Source organism: Heterocephalus glaber, unplaced genomic scaffold, assembly GCF_053883595.1.
Source record: "Heterocephalus glaber isolate CG9 unplaced genomic scaffold, H.glaber_assembly_v1.0 deba00000943, whole genome shotgun sequence".
Taxonomy (NCBI): Eukaryota; Metazoa; Chordata; class Mammalia; order Rodentia; family Bathyergidae; genus Heterocephalus; species Heterocephalus glaber.
This window is the reverse complement of record NW_028258175.1, coordinates 2,150,901-2,172,228: the sequence shown is the minus strand read 5'-3', so window position 1 is coordinate 2,172,228 and position 21,328 is coordinate 2,150,901. Positions and strand designations below refer to the sequence as shown.

The window sequence follows — 21,328 nt, the reverse complement described above, 5'->3', positions numbered from 1 at the left end:
CCATATTTCATCCATGAAAAACCTGCAATACAGGCAGTTTCAAGGATTAAATAAAAAAGAAATGTAAAACACTGTTACAAATAAGGCTAGGCATGGTGGCAAATGCCTGTGATCCCAGCACTGGGGAGGCTGAGGCAGGAGGATCGTCACAAGTTCAAGGCCAGCCTGAACTACATAGGAAGGCCCTGTCTCCAAAAAACAAAAAATAAAAACAACCAAATTAGACCCAGGCTAGGCAATGTAGTAACTTAATGAGGCCCTGTCTCTAAGAAATAAAAGTGGCTGGGGATGTAGCTCAGTGCAAAGGTCCTGGGTTCAATCTCTAGTACAAAACAGAAGCTTCTTTCCCACCCAGCTTGGGCCTGGGCCTGGTGTCTGCTGGTCCTGGGTGGGCCTGGCTGGGCTGGGCAGGGCAGGGCACCATCCTCCATGTCCAGGGCTGGGCTCCCAGGGCCATGCCACTAGGCCAAGGCCCCAGCAGAGAACTCCTTCAGGTTGCCAGAGGGAAAGGCCCTGATCCGTCAGGAAGCTGGCAGGGCCTTGCCGGTGCTGATGTCTCAGGCTTCTTTCCTTTTTCTGAAACTCTTTATGTTTTAGAAACACTGAGAAATATCATTATCCAGACTGCTGTGTATCATGAGTGTTCTCATCTGCCTAATTAACACTTTAACACACACACACACACACACACACACACGAGTACAGTATAGGCTTTTTCCAGAGATAATCACAGGAATCATAAAGGACACCAACTCGGGAGAGAATGTGTGTTGAGGTGGGAGGTGCTTGTAATGCTGGCCGCTGAACAGCTCAGCTCCCACCATCCGTCAGAGAAGTTGTCACTCCTCAAAGTATCACTGCCCACGGAGACAACCCAGGAAATCCACTCTTCAGGTGCTTCAGGGATGTGGGATCTGGCCAGATGCCTCCACGCCTCCTAAGCTTCACCAGGGCTGACCCTGCCTGCTGGTGAGGGGAGGTGGACTCCCAGGTCCCAAAACCCCAGGGCCTGGGGCTGCAGGCCTGGCTCCAGCTCCTGAAAGCAGGCAGACTGCCCTCAGTGTCCGGCTCAGAGGGCCAGGAGGAGTTGCCACTCTGGGGGGTGGGGGGAGTGTTGAGCCCAGGGCCTTTGTTGTGAGCTGTCGGGAGCCATTCTACATAATTTGGGGGAAAAATCATTTCACGATTAAATTACGATTAGGGCTGTCTGAGCCCTCAATGGTCCTGTAATGTGATGCTCAAGGGCAGGATACATCAGCTGAGGACATCTTGGTTCCCTGAGAACTGAGTAGTAAGAGAAAGGTTTCACCTGGGGAGGGACAAATTCCTTATCAGCTTAGCTCATCCCACCTACTGTTGTAAGAACATCCTTGCTCATCTCATGGTCCTAGTCAACATAAGCTCCTCATAGACCTGGGATCCTCATCAGCATAAGATCCTCATGGTCATGGGATTACTGACACCTTCCAGACATCTGATACTCCCTCTGATCATAAGATCCTCAGGAGGGGCTAGGGATTTAGCTCAGTGGTTCTGGCACCTGCCTCGAAAGTGTAAGGGCTAAGTTCGATCCCCGGTACAAAAAAAAAAAAAAAAAGATCCTTAGGAATTTAGATTATCGCTGCCCTCTGAGTCATCTGTCACTTCCTACGAATCCAACAAACAGTGGCAAGCTGGGGTCCTTCATCTTTACTCCCCAGAGCAGCATTGGTCAGGTGGGAACCCAGCTTCTCTCTAAGTCTTGTTTCCTGTCTATTTTTAATTCACCTTGTGCTGTCCTGGCTCACAGGAGACCAGGGCCCAGTGCAGGGGTTCTGGTAATGTCCCCTTTCCCGTTCCCTACAAGCCAGAGTCCCAGACATTATTTTAAGACAGGATCTCTTGCTGTAAATCCAGTTGTCTAATGTATCTATATGAAGCTAGCTATGTCTGTATGCTCTTCTCCCATAAAATACTGTATAACTAATGTGCTTGGAGTAGTTGACTCCACCATCTTTGTAAGCTAATGAACTTGTGAATCACCCATTTATATCTTACTTTGAAATCATGTCAGTTCTTGAATGGGTTTGTCCTTAGCCTGCTGATTTCCTTTTTCTTTTTTCTTTTTTTTTTTGGTACCAGGGATCAAACTTTGGACCTTGCACTTTTGAGGCAGGTGGCTGAACCACTGAGCTAAATCCCTAGCCCTGATTTCCTGTTTCTTCCTAAAGAAAGTGGGTGGAGAAATTAATTTAGATGTTTGCTTGCAATAAAAAGAATTCATTTTTTAAAAAAATGACAGGGACTCACTAGGTCACTCATTTGCCCAATTTGGGCTCAAATTGCGACCCTCCTGCTTTAGCTCCCCAAGGTGCTGGGATTATAAGCGTGTATCATCACGCCAGGCTTGCCAACATTCTTAATGGGTGGGTGACAGTTGGCTGAGGTTAAAGGCTCAGACCCTCCAGGATGTTTAGGGCAGAGTTTGGAGCTTCCTGGTGACTCCTCCTCCCCAGGCTGGAGGCAGAATCAGGAGAGGGAAGGCAGGGTCTCAGGCTCTCCCCACTGCGTCAAAGCCTCCTCCCCACCCCACCCCAGTCAAGCGCCAGGCCCAGCCACCCGAACAGGAGACAGACACAGCTTCACAGCCACTAGGAATTAAAACCTATTGATTTTCCCCATTAGCTAGAGAGGCCATCAGAGTGCATTAAAATCAGGCGAAGCACAGGCTCATGAATAATTAACACCTGCAAATGACAACCCTGTGGGATGAAGAGAAAGGAGGGCTGCCTAGAGGCCAGGCCACCCTGACCCCTCCCGCCCCCGGCCCCAGGGAGCCACAGCTTCCCTCCCCTCGTCCACCTCCTCTTGTCCCCCCTTGCTGTCCTCCCAAGGACACCAGGTCAAGTCACACAGCCCGGACCGGACCTGAGGCGGCCCTGGAGCACTGGGCGGGGAGTCAGCCTGCTGTCGAGACTGTGGACCCTGGAGAGCACTGACCCTGTCCAGGTCTCCTTGTCCACGCTCCATGCTGTAGGGACCAGGCCAGGTGGCCTCTAGCTAAGTCCTTACTCTGTAGAGAGGGGCAGAGACTGCTCCAAAGCCACATAGAAAGTCTGCAGCAGAGGCCTCCCTGGAATCTGGGCCCCTGAGACACCTGCCTGGGGACCCCTTTGAAGCAGGCAGAAGAAAAGCACCCCCTTTGGGTGTTGCAATTCAAAAAATTCCTAATGGGACCAATTAGAAGAAGGCAAACTCCTATGCTGCCATGGTAGAAGACGCCAAGGCTTGGCAGAGGCAGATCTCAGGCCCCATCTACTATGTCCCAGGATGGCCCTGTGCAGTTTTCACAGCCTGAACAACCGTACAAGGCAGCTCTGTTCCCATATACTCACCTTCTCTTAGCACAGGAGGCCCGAGTCTGTTCTTCCGGCCAGTGGCACTCAGCTCAACCTACACAGATGGACCCTCCTGAACCCTCAGCTCCCGTCCAAGTTCCACATGTTCATCTTCCTCCCACGCGTCCTTCCCTCCAGAGGCCCGGGCCTGTAACGGGGGACGCCCCTCCTCTCTGACCGTGCCTCGCCTCCCTGTCCTCTTGCCTGCTCCACGAGGCACCACCCGGTGCCACCCCCCCACCCCACCCCTCAACGTTCGGAGGCCCCAGAAGCTGCTGCTCTTCTCCGCAGATCCCAGAAGGCTCTCCCTCCAGCTCTCCCCTTGGTTCCTCTCCCACAGGTCGCAGGTCGCAGCCCCAGGGTCACCTGCCGTAGGCTCTCCCTGAACAACCTGCCTGTCGGCCTCTCACATCTCCCTGTTTTATCTTTTCCCAGCACTTTTCATTATCTGAGTTTATTTTTCCCTTTGTTCCCTGGAGGCACCCAGGGCGGCTGGGAATGGTCGGGCAGCGTGTTGTACACAGCAGTGGAAGTGAGCAAGACTGAAATCAGCCCGGCCCTCTGCTGCCAGTGCTCCGGGCTGCACCTAGCTGGAGGGGGCTTCTGAGTCACACAGTGGCACCAGGACTGCACCTGACTCCCGCCCGTCCTCCCGCGGTGCTGCCCAGCCCCGTGGCGTCCGCGTCCTGAAGGTGCACAGGGAGAGCTGGCCCGGGGAGGTGGCCCGGGTGGCCCAGGCAGCCAGGCTCCGGGGCGGACAGGCCCTGCCCTTGCCCGGCTCCTGTGGCCAGCCCGGCCCCGCCCGCTGGCCTCCCCAGCTCCGGCAGGGAAGGAGTTAAGCTCCAGGCTTCTGCGCGTGAATGTGGAGCTATTAATACCCACAGCTGCCGAGCCGAGCCGAGACGAGCCCGCGCTGCCACCGGAGCGGAGGAGCAGGAGCCCCGGGAGCCGAGCAGCCTCCAGACCTGCTCGGGGGGCCAGAACTTTCCCGGGGCCGGCAGGACACGGGGCCAGCCCGCCGGCCCGTCCAGCCTTCAGCTCCAGGTCTCAGCCCACTCCCGGGAGGCCACCGCGCCACCCACTCAGCAGAGCAGAACAAACTTTCTTAGGGAAGCATCTCCGAGTGGCGTGCGGTCAGACACATGCACAGAGGGAGAGGTCGTCCGTGGGCCTGTCCTCCCTGCCACGCCTCTGAGAGACAGCAGCCACGGAGGGGCTGAGGCCACCTGGGACGCAGAAGGGACCGGTCCCCCTGCCAGCCACCTCCGAGCCAGGACAGGAGCCCCTGGGAGACAGAGCCACGGGCTCCCCCACCCACCGGGACGACGGGCAACCTGAGCGAGAAGGCACAGGCGGCAGGGGTTCTGGCTCGGGGCCCCGAGGCCCATAGGCTGCTGACCCTGGCGCACGCTGGCTCAGGGACCCCTGCCCTGGCCTGGGGCGAGGCTGCCGAGGTCGGCCCCAGCCGCCCCTGCCCTGTCCTGGAGCTGCCTCCAGCCTGGCCCCTGCACTGTGGAGCTGACAATGTGCCAGCCTTCTGCTTGGTCTGCTTCCACAGGGAGGACGAGGAGGAGCCGCTGGAAGAGGTCCCGCTTCGGAGGTCAGTGCGGGCTGGGCAGTGGGCCGGGCACAGCTCTCAGGCCAGGGCCGCGGCCGGCAGGGCTGGCTGTGGACACTTGCGAGTCCCAGGCTCCCCGCCCACCTGCTCCCTGGCTCCCAGGCTGTCACACCCCTGGCTCCACAGTGACCTTCCCGTCCCTCCCCTGCTCAGAGCCCCCGGGGCCCCCAGTTCCCGCGGGATGAAGCCAAGATCGCTGGGCACCGAGGGCCTCTGTGATCTGGCTGGCCTCAGCCTGCCCCCCGCCGTTCCCCAGGCCCAGGGGCTCCTGGAGCTGCCTCCTCCGGGAAGGCCTCTGGGACCCCCAGGCCCACTGCCTGTCCTCCCTCGACTGTCTGTGTTGAATTAACCAGTGAAAGCGTGGGCGTGTGTATCTGTGTGTGTGGTTCTGGGGGTGAGCGCGCGAGCGTGCACAGGTGTGTGGAGGCCGATGGAGCAACCGTGTGGGCAGAGGGGTCGGGCACAGGCTGCGGGGGCTCACGCCCGGACTCCGACCCCTTTTGCCCCGGCTCTTCCCATCCCTCCTCCCTCCGGGAAAGTGGGCTCCAGCCCAGGGCAGGACCCCGGCTGAGACCACAGGGCCACTCCACGCCTCCCTCACCCCTCAGTCAGCGCGGCCTCCAGGCCCTGCAGGACGGGAGGGTGTGGCTCCTGCAGCTGGGACTCGGTGTCTGCCGAGTCTGTCACTTCCCGTCTTCGGGCATCCGTCCCCTCCTCTGAGATGGGAGGCTGTGCCACACAGTTTACCGCACGGCTCCGTGCCTGGGTCCTGATGCCAGGCCCCAGCCTCGCAGGGTCACACCTGGTAGCAGAGACAGAGTAGGAGGCCGGGAGACGGGTGACCCGGCACAAAGTGCTGGCTGCTGTGGTGGGAGTGGACACCCAGGGCCCCAGGGATCAGGAAGAGAGTCCCCAGCTCTGCCTGCAGGGCTGGAGGAGACTCTGGAAGTACAGGCTCTCCCAGGGCACCCTGCTCCCCAGTATTCACCTGCAGTGAAACTCTCGAGACTTGCCTTCCACTGGCCGCCCTCCATCCAGGCCCAACTCCCTGCAGTGCCTCACCATGCCAGGTGCGGTGCCACACGTCTGTAATCCTAGCTACTCAGGAGGCTGAGGCAGGAGGATCACAAATTTGAGGCCAGCTCTGGTAACTTAGTAAAACCCTGTCTCAAGGCACAATTCTAAACGCGGCTGGGGATGTAGCTCGGTGGCAGAGTACTTGCTTAACATGTAGAAGGCCCTGGGTAGAATAACCAGCTCTGCAAAAAGCAAAAGGAGAGGCCAGGGATTTAGCTCAGTGGTTTCGCTGCCTGCTGTGCAAGCGCAAGGACCGGAGTTCGATCCCTGGTACTAAAAAAAAAAAAGCAAAAGGAAAGGCAGAGAAAGGGAAGGCAAGGCATCACACGCATCAGGAACAGCAAGAGAGAGCAAAGACTCAGTGCTTGGAAAAGGAATTGGTGGGGCAGTGGAGGTGAGGACAGCAGGAGAGCAGGGTCACCTACACAGTGGCCTTGACTGGCGAGCCCCGGGCTTGATCCATAGGCCACAAATCAAGCGTGGCCGGGGCTGGAGGCCAGACTGGGGCGCCTCGGGAGACTTGGAAGTTACAGCAGAAGTGCCTGGACTACAGAGCCAGCCACCGGCGACAGAACCACTGTTTTCATTGTGGGGGCTCAGAGTACTTGAATGAACGAGTGGGACAGTGAATGTGACACAGAGCTGGGGCACTGGGCTCCTCGAGCTGACGGTTAAAACACAGGTCTTCAGCGTCGGTCTCACGGGGAGATGAGTCACACGATCAGTTCCCCTGGACAGCAGCTCAGTGAACCAGAACGGGAAGCCCCAGAGCGGGACTGGAGCAGGCCTTGGGTCAGGCAGCCAGGAGGCTGAGCCCCTCCTCCCTCTTCCGTCACCTCCCACCTCTCACTTTGGAGACCCCTCCGTAGCCCTCTGGCCCCAGCCTCACCAGGAACTGGTCTCCTTTCCAGCTGGTGGACTCTAGCCCTTTAAGGCCGAGGGAGGGGACACCGCCAGGCTAGGCCGAGACAGTGACCACAGGTGCCAGGTGGTGAAGCTAAAAATACTGAGAGATGTGGATCCGGGCTGCAGGAGCCAGGCAGAGCACAGGGAGGGTGGAGGGAAGGCTCCAGACTTTCTGCCACCAGAGGAGGCCCGGGGAGCTGAAGTGAGTAAGGGCATCCTGAGGGCTTAGAAGAGACCGGCTGCCCCCGAAGGTCCGGCCCACCTCTCCCGGCCTTTCTTCAGCCCTGCAAGGTGCCAGCTGCCACATTTAGCGGACTGGTTCTGCCACATCCTGTTTCTGTGTGACCCCAGGAAGTCATTTCTCTCTGGACCTCTGTAAGACTAAAGAGTTGGGCTTCCTGAGCACCTTTAGGGACAGAGAGGAGGAGAGGGAGCAGGTGGCCACTCACTGTGAGCCCCACACACTCCCCGAGGCCTCCTGGGAACAGACGCTTCACTCAGAGGCTCACAGGCAGGTGGGGACCGGAAGCCCTGGCGCGAACATGCATGATGTGCCGCCGTCAAAGCCACGCACCCTCAGCTTCTGGCAGGGAACAGCCCACAGAGAACACGTCTGCATCTGATAAAAATGTGTCAGGGAGTGTCACCACATGTGTTCTCAGCACCCACATATGTCTTGGTGCACAGTGAAGGCGAGGCAACCAGTGGTAACAGGAAGCCTGTAGGTCTCAATGGCTCCACACGGTGGACACCTCTGGGAAGTCCAGGGGGGCTGGGGGCGCTACACCACGAAGTCTTTCAGGGGCCGGGATCCTCCATCCTGGGACTCTGTCGCCACCCGGGGCCTCAGAATCCACGCCTGGATCCTCTGCATCCTGCTGGCAGACAACAAAGAGAGCGGGGACAACATGCAGGGTTTGATAGGCCGGAGCTTGATGTGGCTCCTTCCCCTCTGCCACGTGTGCCATGGCACAGCTGAGTGTGACGTGGTGCTTCAGCGCGATTGTGTCCACTTGTCTGGCTCGGGAGCTGCCTCGGGATGAGTAAAGCACACTTTGGTGTATCAGGCGGAGCACGGAGTGTGACCTTGGGTGCTCTATGCTGTCCCTGACCCCTTGCTCTTTGGCGCTGCTCCCCTACTCTGATTCCTGGCTGCCTCGCACAAGCAGCTTTGCCCTACCACGCCCTTCGCCATGATGTTTCTGCCTTGGAGCCTGCTGACTGTGGACTGAAACCGGGAGCCACACTAACCCTCCCCTTCTCTAAATTATGGGGGTCAGATATTGTGTCCTGTGACCAAAAAGCTGATTAATGAACAAGGGAGGTTGGGAAATGTAGCCCAGAGTGACAACCTCTTAGGACCACTGTGACAAATGAAATAGTTTGGAACATCATAAATGTCCATTATGTTCATTCATTCATCTGTCTGCTCAGTCAACAAAGTCCATACTGCAACTCTGTGGGCTAGCCCTGGAAACCAGACAGGAAGATACCACTGGGGGCTCGTACCTATGAGGGAGCTAGACAAAGTACACATAAGCAAACAGACATGATGATCCAGGCGCAGAACTCACTGTTAAGGAAATAAACGAGGATGGCGGAGGAGACACCAACTTTGTATAAGGTAAACAAGGAGAGGAGGGACATTTCACTGAGAACAGGCAGGAGCTAGGTCACTCACTTGCTGGCCACGCTGAAGAGAGTGATTTTACTCTCCACAGGATTGGGAAGGCTTTGGAAGCTTTTAAGCAGGGAGGTGATATAATCCAATTGATGCTCTAAGTGATCCCTCAGGCTGCACTGAGGACAACCAGCGGTGGTGGAGCCAGCATGGACACAAGACACCAGTGTGGAGGCCGTGGCATTGGTGCATGGTGGGGAACAAGGGCCTTTGGGGGCCCGAGGGACAAGATGATGCCTTCTGTTATGGATTGGATATGGTTTGCCCCCCTGAACTCATGTGCAACTTTAACCTCCAAAGTCGTACATTAATGACATTCAGAAGGTAGAAAATTCATCCAAGTATAGTGTTTAGAACGGGACCTTTAGGAAGTGACTAGATAGATAGATAGGGTGGAGTCCCATGACTGAATCTTTGTGGCTTTATAAAGCGAGGGGCGTAGACCATGCAGACCATGAGGTAGCACCACCTTGGGGACCTTCACCAGCATCTCTGCAAGGTTATCTGGATTTCCGGCCTCCAAAATTTTGAGCCAAACCAACCTCTTTATAAAATATTCTGCCTCAGGTGTTTCATTATAGTAGTGAAAAGCTAACTGATAACACCTTCTAAAGATATTTAGGAGATAAAATCCACAGAATTTGTTGATGAGTTGGAGGAAAAGGGGAAGGGGTGGGGCTGAATGATTATATGGATGATGAGTATTTGCCTAGCATGTATGAGGTCCTAGGTTCAATTCCCAGCAACACATACACACATGCACATGAATTCTGCAACACATATTTTTAACTTAAGAAGTATATTAGCGGGCTGGGGATTTAGCTCAGTGGTTTTGCCACCTGCTGGGCAAGCTCAAGGACCCAAGTTCGGTCCCCGGTACCAAAAAAAAAAAAAAAGAAGTATGTTAGTCATCTTTCCCTCACTGTGACAAACTCCCTGAGATAATCAGTGTATAAGGAAGAAACACTTATTTTGGCCCACAGTGTCAGACATTTCAGTCCATGCTTGATTGGTTCTGTTGTTTTTGGGCTCATGGTAGGGCAGAATGTCATGGCAGGGAGCACATGGTGGAAGAAAACTACCTGTGGTGGCTGGGAAGCACTGAGAGGGAGGTTGGAGAGGGAGGGGGGACTGGGGTCCCAATGCCCCTGACATGTTCCCCATGACCTCACATCTTCTCCCCACTAAGCCCCACCCCTAAAGGTTCCACCACCTCCTGATAGTGCCCCAGGCTGTTAACCAAGCCTTTCTCCCATGGGCATTTGGGGGACACTTGAGATCCAAATTGTAGCAAGAAGCCCGTGAGATTCTCCAGTGACAGTGTCAGATCAGGACTTGGTCTTAAGAGGCTGGAGCGAAGAGGAGAATTCTCCTGGCTGGCAACAGAGGGTCATAGTCATCCAGAGAGATGGGATGAAAGCCATGAGATCACATTGGAGAAAGAAGGGCCAGGAACATCATACTCCTGAGATCACAGGAAGGAGAAGCCCACCTGATGGAGGAGAAGAGCAGCTGTTACAGTGGGAGGAAGCCGGGGGGGGGGCGGTGGCCCTGGGAACCAAGAGAAGAAGACCAAGGAAAGAGGGGGTGGCTGCTTGGCTTAAAAGACGCTGAACAATCAAGGAAGGCAAGAGTAGGTTAGAGACATAGAAGCTGAAAGTGACTCAGGTGAGAGCATGTCGTGAAGGCATGTCGTGAAGAGACAAATCAGGCTTGAGTGGTGGCTTCTGGTTAGAGACAGTAGAACAAGCACACCAGTTGGACTTCTGCCTCCTAAGACCCTGTTACAAAGGACGGTGAGTGGATTTCTTTAAGGCACATGTTAGGCAGCTTTCCATCACTATACCCAAATGCCTGAGATAGTCAATTTATAAAGAGAAGAGGTTGATTTTGCCTGAGGTTCTGGAGATTCCAGTCTATGATCAGTCAGGCCCTCTGCTTTGGGCCTGTGGCAAGCACATCATGTGGGTGCACATAGCAAAGCAGAACTGCTCACCTCATCACCAGGAAGCAAAGCAAGAAAGGGGAAGGGGCTGGGGTCCCTGAGCACAGCCTCAGAGGTCCACTACAGGGGACAGGAATGGGGACAGTACCATAGACTTCTGCAGTAAGTCTACAGTCTCCTGTGAAATACTACAACACAAACTGATAAGAATAAAGACAAGAAACAAGACTTAAAGAGAGCTGGGTCTTGGGCTGATCAGCAGCAAAGACAAGGGTTGCCAAGAGCACCCAGTATTTTATTGACCTCAAGCATGGGAAGGTAAGAAGAGTATGCTTTGAAGACATTTAGTGGCACAGTGTGAAGCATCTGGAAGCATCTGGCTGGAAGCTGATGGCTGATATGCAGGCAGGGATAGCTGATATGCAGGCAGGTATAGCTAAAATGTAAACAGGACTGTAAAGGGGAAGGCACTCCTGTCTTGCTGGGAGAGATCAAATGGTGCTGAGACTGGGTTGCAATTAACCAGCAACCCATCAGGTTAGTGAGAAGCCATAATTCAGGAGCAGAGATTTGGTTAGAGCCAGGTTGACCTTGGCTGGAAGTGAACTCAGCTGAGCCCTGCTACTTCATGGACCAGGACTTAAGTCTTGGTAGCAGCCATTAGCAAAGGTGCAATGCTAGCCCAGCCTTGCTACCTGACAGGCCCATTTGAGTCATGTAAAACTTCAGTCAGTCAGACTCCTAAGATAAAACAATATAGGTGAATTATGGAAAAGAAGAAGCATGTGCCATATATATATATATATATAGCCTGCTAGTACTGGGCAGAGATGTCTGCTCCAGTCCACCTCATAAAGATCCTGCCACCTCCCAGTCACCTCACTGGGGACCCAGCTTCTAAACACGAGCCTCTGAGGTACATTCAAGATCCAAACCACGGGAGTCTTTGACTGCTTCCATAACAAATTATCACAAACTCAGTTTCCTAAACCCAAACAAATTTATTATCTTACATTTCCTGTACTAGGGCCGGGGATTTAACTCAGTGGTACTGCCGCCTGCCTTGAAAGCAAAAGGTCCTGAGTTCGATCCCCGGTACCAAAAAAACACAACCCCCCCCCCATTTCCTGTATTACCAAAACCAACACACTGAGCTACAATCAAAACGTTGACTGGATGCTCTTTCTGGAAGAGATTTCCAGAAGTTAGACAGGAGAGTCCATTTCCCTGACTTTTCCAACCTCCCTGAAGCACTTGCATCCCATGACCCCTTCAGCAAAGTAGCATCTCTCCGGCCCCTCATCACAGCCAATTCGTGTGATTAGATGGGAATCATGCCCCACTTTTTGTTGCAATAACAGAATCCCTAAGCCTGAGATTGATGCAGAGAAGGGGCTTATTTGGCTCATGGTTTTGGAGGCTGGGAGGCCCAGGAACATGACGCCAGCAGCTGCTCAGCTCCTAGTGGGAAGCAGAAGGGAGCTGGGCACATGCGGAAGAGGTCAAGCACTGGGCAGCCTGCTTGTTACAGCCTGATGTCACAGTAACTGTCTGCTCCCTCCAGAGCAAGAACTCACGGGGGAGAAAGGCGCTCAAGTATCCATGAGGCTCCCGCTATGACCCTAATGCCCCGGGAATTTAGTTTCCTACCCATGAACTGGGGGGACCACATTCAAATCCTAGCAGCTGGCTTCACCTGGGTAATCCAGAGTAATCTTCCCATCTCAAGGTCTTTAGCCTTAATCACATTTCCAAAGTCCCTTTTGCCGTGTAAGGTGGCATAGTCACAAATTCTGGGCATCAGGACAGTATTATCTGTCCACCGCAGTGCACACCAGCAGGAATTCACCCATCAGAAAAGGAGGAGAGTCACAGCACTGTGGAATCTGGAAGGCAGAGCAGTGTGCAGGAACTGATTTAACAGACGAGGAAGTTGCTCCTCAGGGGAACCCTGCACTGAGAGTGGGTGAGCCAGCAGGGGCGTGGTTCACCGGACGGATCACCAGAGGTGCTGATATTCATGGAAATGAGGGTAAAGCTGAGGCTCAGCACAGGAGGATTGCTTTAGGAAGGCTTTAGTCATCTGTTCTTCCCTCGCACACAGCCAGGCCTGCCTCTCCTCCACGCTGCTGCGGACTCTGGAACTTCACTCTCCAGGGAGGGGAGTGGGAGCCATGACTGTGGGAAGCCCTGGCAGCACCCCATCGCCCTGGCCCTCTTCCAACCTTTCCCCCAGAGCAGTGGGGTCAGGGCCTCCACCCAGAGAGACCTCGGGAGATGCCAGGGTTGCCTGTCTTTCACCTTGAACCTAAGAATGAGCAGTACCTGGTGATTTTCTGTTTTTTCTTTGTTCTAGATTTCTTCTCCCGGCATGGTTTCTAGGTCCTCCAAACTACCTCTTTTCCTGAGTGTATTAGTTCAGTCTCCCCCACCCCCTTGCTTTTTTTCCAGTGCTAGGGATGCACCCAGGGCCTCCCAAAGCATGTGCCTCCCCAGGATCTACACCCCAGCTCTGGTTGTTTTGTCTTAGAGTCTGACTAGCCGAGCAACCCGTGCCTGCGTGTGGGGTCCTCGTGGATGTCTCAGGGGAGCAGCCCACTCAACTGGAGTGGGCTGACTGTCGGGAGTGTGACAGCCGTCCACCCTCCCTACAGCACAAGGCCCGCTTTCATCAATTGCACTTTAGAATTGAGGCACAGCTTACTCACAGGACATGCAAAGATTTTTCAGTGACAAGCCTACTCAGCCTCAACAATGTCTGCACTGTGTAACCACGCGCCTTGGCGAAGGGGCAGAACGTGTCCATCCCCACAGAAAGTGTCAGAGTGCCCCCACCACACACCACTGCTGTCAAATCCCCTGTCTGAGCAGATGACCAGGGGACCCACGTTGGAGAAAAGCCGTTAACATAAGAGGCAGAACCAAAACATACAGGAAACAGGATTTGGAGGAAAGAGAATTTGCAAGGAAAATAAAACTTAAAACTGTTACATTGAGGTCTGATCAAAATCATGGTGAGTGTTTAATTTTTAAAATTTACTACAGTAAAAGACACATTGTCATTAATCCCCCTCAAAAAATCCTCCCTCATTCTGAACACACTTATCCCATCAATCTTGCCGCTTTCTGAAGACGTTCTGGAGTCCTTGTTTGTGAGTGTCTTTCGTTGTACTGTCACTTTACCCTTTGTGTCGCTTTGACTTTGGAGCCCGAAGTTGCACGGTGCCAGATCTGGTGAGTGAGGTGGCGAGGACACAGCGTAACATTTTTGCAAGCCTGCCTTTCTACAGAATGTCCCTTGGCACCAGCATTCCCTGTCATTTTGATCACACCTGGTAAAGACAGGAAAGAGGGCTTCCAGAACTGCTTCAGAAAGTGATGAGAACAATGAGATAAATGTGTTCAAAGTGAGGGGAATATTTTGAGGAGGATTAATGATAATGTATATTTTACTGTAATAAATATTTTTTATTTGAACACTCACTGTATCTTTCAATCCTACATCATATGTTCAGCAATGTTAGAAAATATATTCCTGCCGGGCATGATGGCACACACTTGTAATCCCAGCACTTGGGAGGCTGAGGCAGGAGGATTGCCTCAAGTTTGAGGCCAGCCTGGGCTACATAGCAAGTTCAAGGCTGGCAACCTGAACTACATAGTGAGACCCTGTCTTTAAAAAAAAAAATTTTATATATATATATATATATATATATATAGGAACTATGAAACCAAAACTAATATTATTGGGTAGGAGGGGCTGACCTCCAAGAGTGTACAAAAGAAAACAACATTGTTGGGCAGGGGCTGTAACTCAACATAGAGGATGTGCTTCCTGTTTGTGAGGCCCTGGGCTCCTGACCTAACGATTAAAAATAAGATTTTCATTTCAGCTGTGATCGTCCTAATTTCCAAGAAGTTGAGTGTGCCTCCCATTTGGTTCTGAAGATTGAGCCCAGGGCACCACCACGCCTGGTTATTGAGCTTTTTTTTTGGTACCGGGGATGGAACTCTGGTCCTTGCGCTTGCGCAGCAGGCGGCGAAACCACTGAGCTAAATCCCGGGCCCATTGAGCATTTTTAAGAAATATTTGTTGGTAACTTGTATGTTTCCTTGGAGAAATGTCTGACCACATCCTTAGCCCATTTCTAACAGGGTTATTAGGGTTGTTTTGTTTTGTTTTTGCTATTGAGTCGTAAAAATTTCTTTCTTTCTTTCTTTTTTTTTGGTATCGGGGATCGAACTCGGAATGTTGCGTTTGTGAGGCAGGCACCGGAACCACTGAGCTAAATCCCTGACCCTAGTCATAAGAATTTCTTACATATTTTGGAGATTAACTCCTTAATCAGATGTATGATTTGCAAATAACTCTCTCCCATTCCATAGTTGCCTCTTCGCTGTCTTGATTGTTTCCTTTGCTCTGAGAAGCCTTTTATTAGATGCAGCCCTGCTTATCTATTTTCATTGCTTGTGCCTTTGCTGTCCCGTCTGCACATGAATGTTCAAGCAGCTTTCTGAATAACTGCTGAAGCTTGGAAGCAGCCAGTGTCCTTCGATAGATATAGGCACACAGTGGAATATTACTCGGCAATGAGAGAAATGAGCCTCCAAGACACAAAAAGACAAAAAGAGGAACCTTAGATGCATATTGCTAAGTGGAAGAAGCCAGTGTGAAAAGTACTGTCCAACCCAGATGACATCCTGGAAAAGCCTGAGCCAGAGACAGAAGGCATTGCGTTGGCCAGGGCTTGGGGGAGAGGGAGGCATAGAGGTGGGCACAGGTATGCAGGGCAGTGAAAGTCTTCCGAGTGACACCATAACAGAGACCTGCGACATATGCATTTGTCCAGTCCCCCAGAGCTAAAGGACACAGACAGAGCCCCGTGTGCACTGTGGGCTTGGATCGATGGATGATAAAACATCCGCGTCTGCTCATCCTCACGATAAGCGAGCCACACTAAAGCAAGAGGTGATTAACAGGAGAAGCTGGGGAGGGGAGACGGGGTAGGTGACAAAACTGAAAAGTCTCTTCTTGGTAGATTCAGTCACTTTCTGCTCAGTTATTCTGTAAACTAAAACTGTCTTTAAAAATATGAAATCAATTACAAAAAGGAAAAGGCAGGACGGGGGGGATCGTGGTATTATATACGGAACTGTAAATGCCGTTCCACAACATGTAAACATTACTGATCTGACCAATACTGTGGTGGCGTCATTGCGAGTGGGAGGGGAGCAGCTAAATCCCCGTCTCCCAAAGCGGGAAGCCAATAGGTAACGCTGGCAACTGGAGAAGAAGCCGTGTAAACATGTCATGTAGGAAATACCAAGGTAAAAATTACTAACCATCAACTGAAGCAGCTGAAGTGGTTGTCCTTAAGCAGTGGGAAACAGCTGGGCATGGTGACTCAGATCTGTCATCCCAGCTGAGACAGGGGGATCAGTTGAGGCCGGGAATTCGAGGCCAGCCGGGGCAACACAGCAAGACCCTCATCCCAAAACAACAAAAAGAAGCAGGAAATGGGAGTGGGGACTGCCCATGTTTGTAGCTACTGCCTAAACTATAGACCTGTTTAACTTGAATAAAAATTATGAAATGTATTTTTCAAGTGGAGAAATAATAAAATAAGCGCCTGGAAGGTGGCCGAGTGAGACAGAGGGGTAGTTTTCCTCTCCAGGGAGCCAGGAAATGGAGCCAGGAGGAGACCTTGGAGTGCAGGAGGTGTCCTGGAAAAGGAGAAGGCTGCCAGCCTGGGGAGGAGGAGAGGGAGGAGGAAGGGCCCTCGGGGCCCCCGCAGTCTTGGTGGGGAAGTCGGAGGGGGAAGAGGTTGCTGGATTCGGGGTCTGAGGTTGGGGGGAGGGAAGCGGGAGCCAGGGCTTGAGGAGAGAGGGAAGGCAGGAGTGAGCGGAGACCTCGCGGGTCTCAGGGGCATCACCGGGCCACCTCGAGGCCCTGTGAGAGTCCCCACCGCACTGGCGCTGCAGTTTGAGAAGCCCGAGAAGCCACTCTCAGGCAGTGGGGCTCTGGGGGGCAACGGCTCCCCTCTGAGACCACCCGAGAGAGGAGTCGCCGCTCTGTGTGCTGTCCCGGCCAGGCCTCTAGCTCAGCACGGGAGGATTGCAGCGGCAGTGGCGCTGTGCCAGGCGGACCCTGGACAGGCGCGTGGACACGGCAGGCCATCGATGGGGTGCAGAGCCTGGGCGGGACGGTGTGCAGGGTATGGCAGGAAGCTCTGGTAGTGAGAACGTGGCAAGGCCAGGCCTGGGAGGCCACAGTGTCACAGCCAGGTGCCAGGGCAAGCCATGAGGAGGACAGAGGGGGCGAGCAGAGACAGAGCAGCCAAGAGAGCAGTCTCAGGGGTAATCCCAGCACTCTGGGAGGCTGAAGCAGGAGGATCGCAGGTTCGAGCCTAGCCTGGGCAACTTATTGACTTTAGCAAGATGCTACCTCAAAATAAAATTTAAAAAAATTAAAGGGATGGGGGTGTAGCTCAGTGCAAAGGCTCTGGATTCAATTCCTAGTACTGCAAAAAATAAAATAAAATATGATTAATGTAATTTAATTTTAAAATCGCACAGAGTGCACGCATCAGAAAGGAGCCTTCTCAGGCTCCTCCCAAGCCGCTCGCAGTCTTCCTGCACTGTGCGAGTTGGCCACTAGAGAGCGCTGCGCTCACGTATGCCTGGCCTCTTTCTGACAGCTTTCCAGGTTTGAAGTTCAGATTTTGCAAACATAGACCGACACACCCCCCCCCCGTTAACTCCAGGCCCCCACTTCCGGGTAGCATGGCGTCGGGCAGATTACCCAGAGGCTGTGTGACCCAGTTTCACCAGCCACAAGGTGGGCACAGCTTGGGTCCTCTCCTTGGCGAGCTGGGGGATGTGGGAGGCCCCAGGGAGCCCTTGGTGCCCTCCACGTGTCCCGGGCCAACAGGAAGAGGTGGAGCCCACCCCGCGATGCCCGGCTGGCCGAGAGCCGGGCGACCTGGGCCTCTCCCCTTCTTGCTCAGTCCTGCTGGTTCTGCACACCTCGCCCCTTTCTTCCTGGCCACGGTCCCACCCACCTGGCCTCGCGGTCTTCCCCCTCCTCCCTGGTACCCAAGTGGCCATCAGCTGCCCTTGCCTGGCAACCACATCTTCCCTGGGGCCAGGTCACCGCCTGAGCGGGGTGCTCCTTTCTAGCCGGCCTCTCTCTGGTCCTCCTCCTGGCTCCTGCCCCAGACCCGCAAGATGGTCTGTGAGCTGTCCTGGGTCCTATACAGGAGTGACTTCTCAAATAATTTGCTAATATTTAAAAATCAGAGCATTGCCTTCCGAAATCCAGATTTCCAGCTTCTCTGGAAGCTCTAGGAAGCTGAGTCCACATTCCCACAGGGCCACAGTGGGCCCCAGCAGAGCGAGACACCCACACATGGGCCAGAGCTCTCGGGACCCAGCCCAGAGTATCTCAGCCTGCAAGCCTGTGCAGGGAGACCTGCAGGCACACAGAAACTCCCACCCTGTGCTGCTGGCCCACGGTGGGCAGGAGGGCAAAGATGGGGGGATCCTCAGAAGTGACAGAAGACAGAGTCCAAGGGGCCAGGGTGGAGAGAGCTTCCCTGAGTCCACTGCTATCCCGAGGATTTCACGGTCCAGGTGCCCAGAGCAAAACCCTGGGCATCAGCCTCATTCCCTCGGCTCTGCCCAGCAGTCAGCAGACCCTGTGGGCCAGGCAGCTGTCCTGGCTCTGATAGGAGGTGTCTCCCAACGACGTACGATGAGGGCTGGTCCCCAGTGCAGCAATGTTCAGAGCGGGGGCTTTTGGAAGGTGCCTGGTTGTGGGCTCTAGCTTTACCTGTAGGTTAAACTATGGATGGAGTCATCATTTGATGGTGTGACTGGGGGTGATGGGACCTAGTTGAGAGGAGTGGCCCGTGCAGCCTGACCATGGGCACTGTCTTCCCCCAGCCCCATCCTCTCTGGCTGTGTCTGCTCTCTGACTGCTGCGAGGTGAGTAGCTGTCCTCTGCCATTCCCTTCCACCTTGATGCCTCTGCCTTTCCACACACCTAAATGCAATGGAGCCAGGCCACCATGAACTGAACTCTTAGAAACCAGGAGCCAAAATAAATCTTCCCTCCTTTAAGTTGATTGTCCAGGTATTTTGTCACAGTAAAGGAAAACTGACTAATACAGCGTCCAACTGGAGGCGGGGTCTGGCGACTTCTCACTGTGTCCACTCCTCCCCCAGGTCCAAGTCACTATTTTCTCTCAGCTGGTCTGGGGCAGTGGCCTCCTTGCTGCTCTCCCTGCTTCTCCCTTCCCCAAAAAGTCTATTATCCTCCTCAGTGCAGCCGAGGGAGCCTGTTAAACCCTAAGACACCCCCTATTCCTCCCCTGCTTAGAACCTTGCAATGAGTCCCACCTCACTCAGTCAAAGCCAAAGCCTTGCCTTGGCCCTGAAGGCTCTGTCTCTGTCACACCTCATCTTCTCCCATGCTTCCCCAGCCACATGGGCCTCTTCATTGTCCCTGAACATCCCAAGCACACTTTGGCCACAGGGCCTTTGCACTGGCTGCCCAGCTTCCTCTTGCATCTCCTTTGGGTCTTGGCTCAAATGTCACCATGGCTGTATGCCACCCCTTCTCTGCTCTTTTTGCTCCTTCCTAATCCTCTGAAGCATAATGATTTGTTCTGTTTGTCATCTTCTCACTGCAATGTAGGCTCCACGACAGCAGGGATTGTCCTGTTTTGTTCATTGCAATGTTTAGCATGCAGGGGAGATTTGATTTAGAGATTTAGAGGCTGAGGGTGTAGCTCAGTGGTAGGGTACTTACCTCTGGGTTTGGTCCCCAGCACCATAAAAAAACATCTGGCAATTGAACAAATCAGTGAACAAATACATCCATGGAGGAGAACAGCGGTACTGAGCACACAGGGCCCTGCGGTGAGCAGGGCAGCAGCTTGTAGCCCTTCCCAGGGCTTTGTGCTCTGCGGTGGGGTCTGAAACTCTTCATCAGTTTGTCCCCGACTCTGTGGGGGGATCGATGGCACCTTGAGCAACCACAGCCCTGCCACCTCCCTGCACAGAGCCTCAGCCGCCCCTGCCCTGTCGGAGTCTGGGTGGAAGGCAGCCGTGACACCTGCCACGCTTGTGTCCTCCTGCCCGAGGGAGAGGGAGCGTGACATTAAACAGGAAGTAGACCCACCCAGGCAGACCAGGAGAGCATAGGCGGAGGAGGGGCTCTGCTCTGCCTTCTCACCAGGGGCTGTGCACCCGGCCCCAGGGACCCACCCTCTATACTGCCCTGTCCAGGGTGAGGTGTGTGCCATCTCCACCTCCACGGGAGACTTTATTGCTGTTGTTCAGGACCCATGGTCAGAGAGAACCAGGCCAAGCAAGAGAAAGTCCTCAGGCTCCACGGACAGCTAGTGGGACAGGTGGCTGGTGCAGGCCTGACAGAACAGTCCCTCACCCCTCAGCCCCTCGGCCCAGGTCTGCAGTGGGAGTGGCAGGACCTTACTTCCCCGGGGCCTTGGTTACCGGCTCTGTGACTTGGGAGCCTGCCACCAGGGTCCCACCCAATGTGGGGACGGTCACGACCTCGAGAAGAGTCCGACCAGGGCAGTTTCTGCCTCATTCCCTGAGGTGTCCGGAGGAACCGAGGTTTAGCCCTGGAGGGATGGGGTGTGAGGGCCAGGTGTCAGGGTGGCCTCCGGCTCAGGTGGCTCAGCTGAGGGCCTCGACCGGTAGCGACTCCACACCAGACCCTGGCGGCGGGGCGGCCCCTGGTGGCTGCTCCGGGCTGGGCAGTGGCCTCAGCGGCCTCACGGCCCAGTGTTGGCCACAGACCTTGACGATGGTGTCCGACAGACCCTGGGGTCCTCTCTCCCTCATCCCGGCCAGCCTATCTCTCCAGCCGCTGGAATTGGAGCCGATCCTGGGGATGCACTTAATTAGCCAAGCTTCTTAACTCCCACAAGGCTTCTCCTCCCCTCCTAATTAACTCACTTAATTAGATCTTGCAGGAGGCTCCGCCCAGCCTCCTCCCCCAGGCCGCCGTGCTGGAGGCAGTGCTGGGGCTCTGCAAGCTCCCCCAGCCCAGGACTCCCCAGGGCAGCGCCCCCATGCAGGGCAGGAATGGAAATGCGCACAGGCAAGGATGGGGGAAGCATGGACTCAGGAGCTTGTACGAGTTTGAACCCAGCACGGAAGTGGGCTCCAGGCCACGTCGCCGACACAAGGGGTCAGGGCCGGGCCCACACGGCCTCAGGTCTCCAAGGAGCAGTGTGTGCGAGACACTGAGAGGCCAGCTGTGCTTGTTAAATACGCAGCAAAGCAGGGGGTGCTGTCCCTCACGACCCCGGGGTGACAGCTGCAGGCCGGGCTGAGGGCCTGCCCAGAGGCTGCCGCCTGGAGCGGACTCTTGGCCTGGAAGAGGTCAAGGGATGACAGGCCAGCACCCAGCACAGAGTCTCCGTTTTACTCCAGGGGCAGAGGAGGCTGGCCTCGTTAGTTCAGGGCCCCTGCTCTGTGCCTCAGTTTCCCCACCTGGGGAAAGGCCCTCAGTCGGTGGAAGTACCTAGCATATCCTTGATGCCGAATCAAAGTCTAGAGTGACTTAAAAACCTTTGGAGGAGATCGAACTCCAGACCTTGAGCTTGTGAGCCAGGTGTTGGGACCACTGAGCTAAATCCCCAGCCAGTGGAGGGAGGCACTTGGCAGTCCTGTGGCTCCTTGGGACCTGA

The 21,328-nt window shown here is 54.4% G+C and overlaps 1 protein-coding gene across 1 annotated transcript in view; it reads left to right on the top strand.

Annotated features, from left to right (window-relative positions):
* Positions 1-4,262: 4,262 nt before the first annotated feature.
* The window catches only part of Sbk1 (SH3 domain binding kinase 1), a 48,003-nt gene continuing 30,937 nt past the window's right edge, over positions 4,263-21,328 (top strand). Inside the window, exon 1 of the mRNA XM_004856016.4 lies at positions 4,263-4,977. The gene's annotated coding sequence lies outside the window, so the exon portion shown is untranslated. The remainder of the gene's footprint in view (positions 4,978-21,328) is intronic.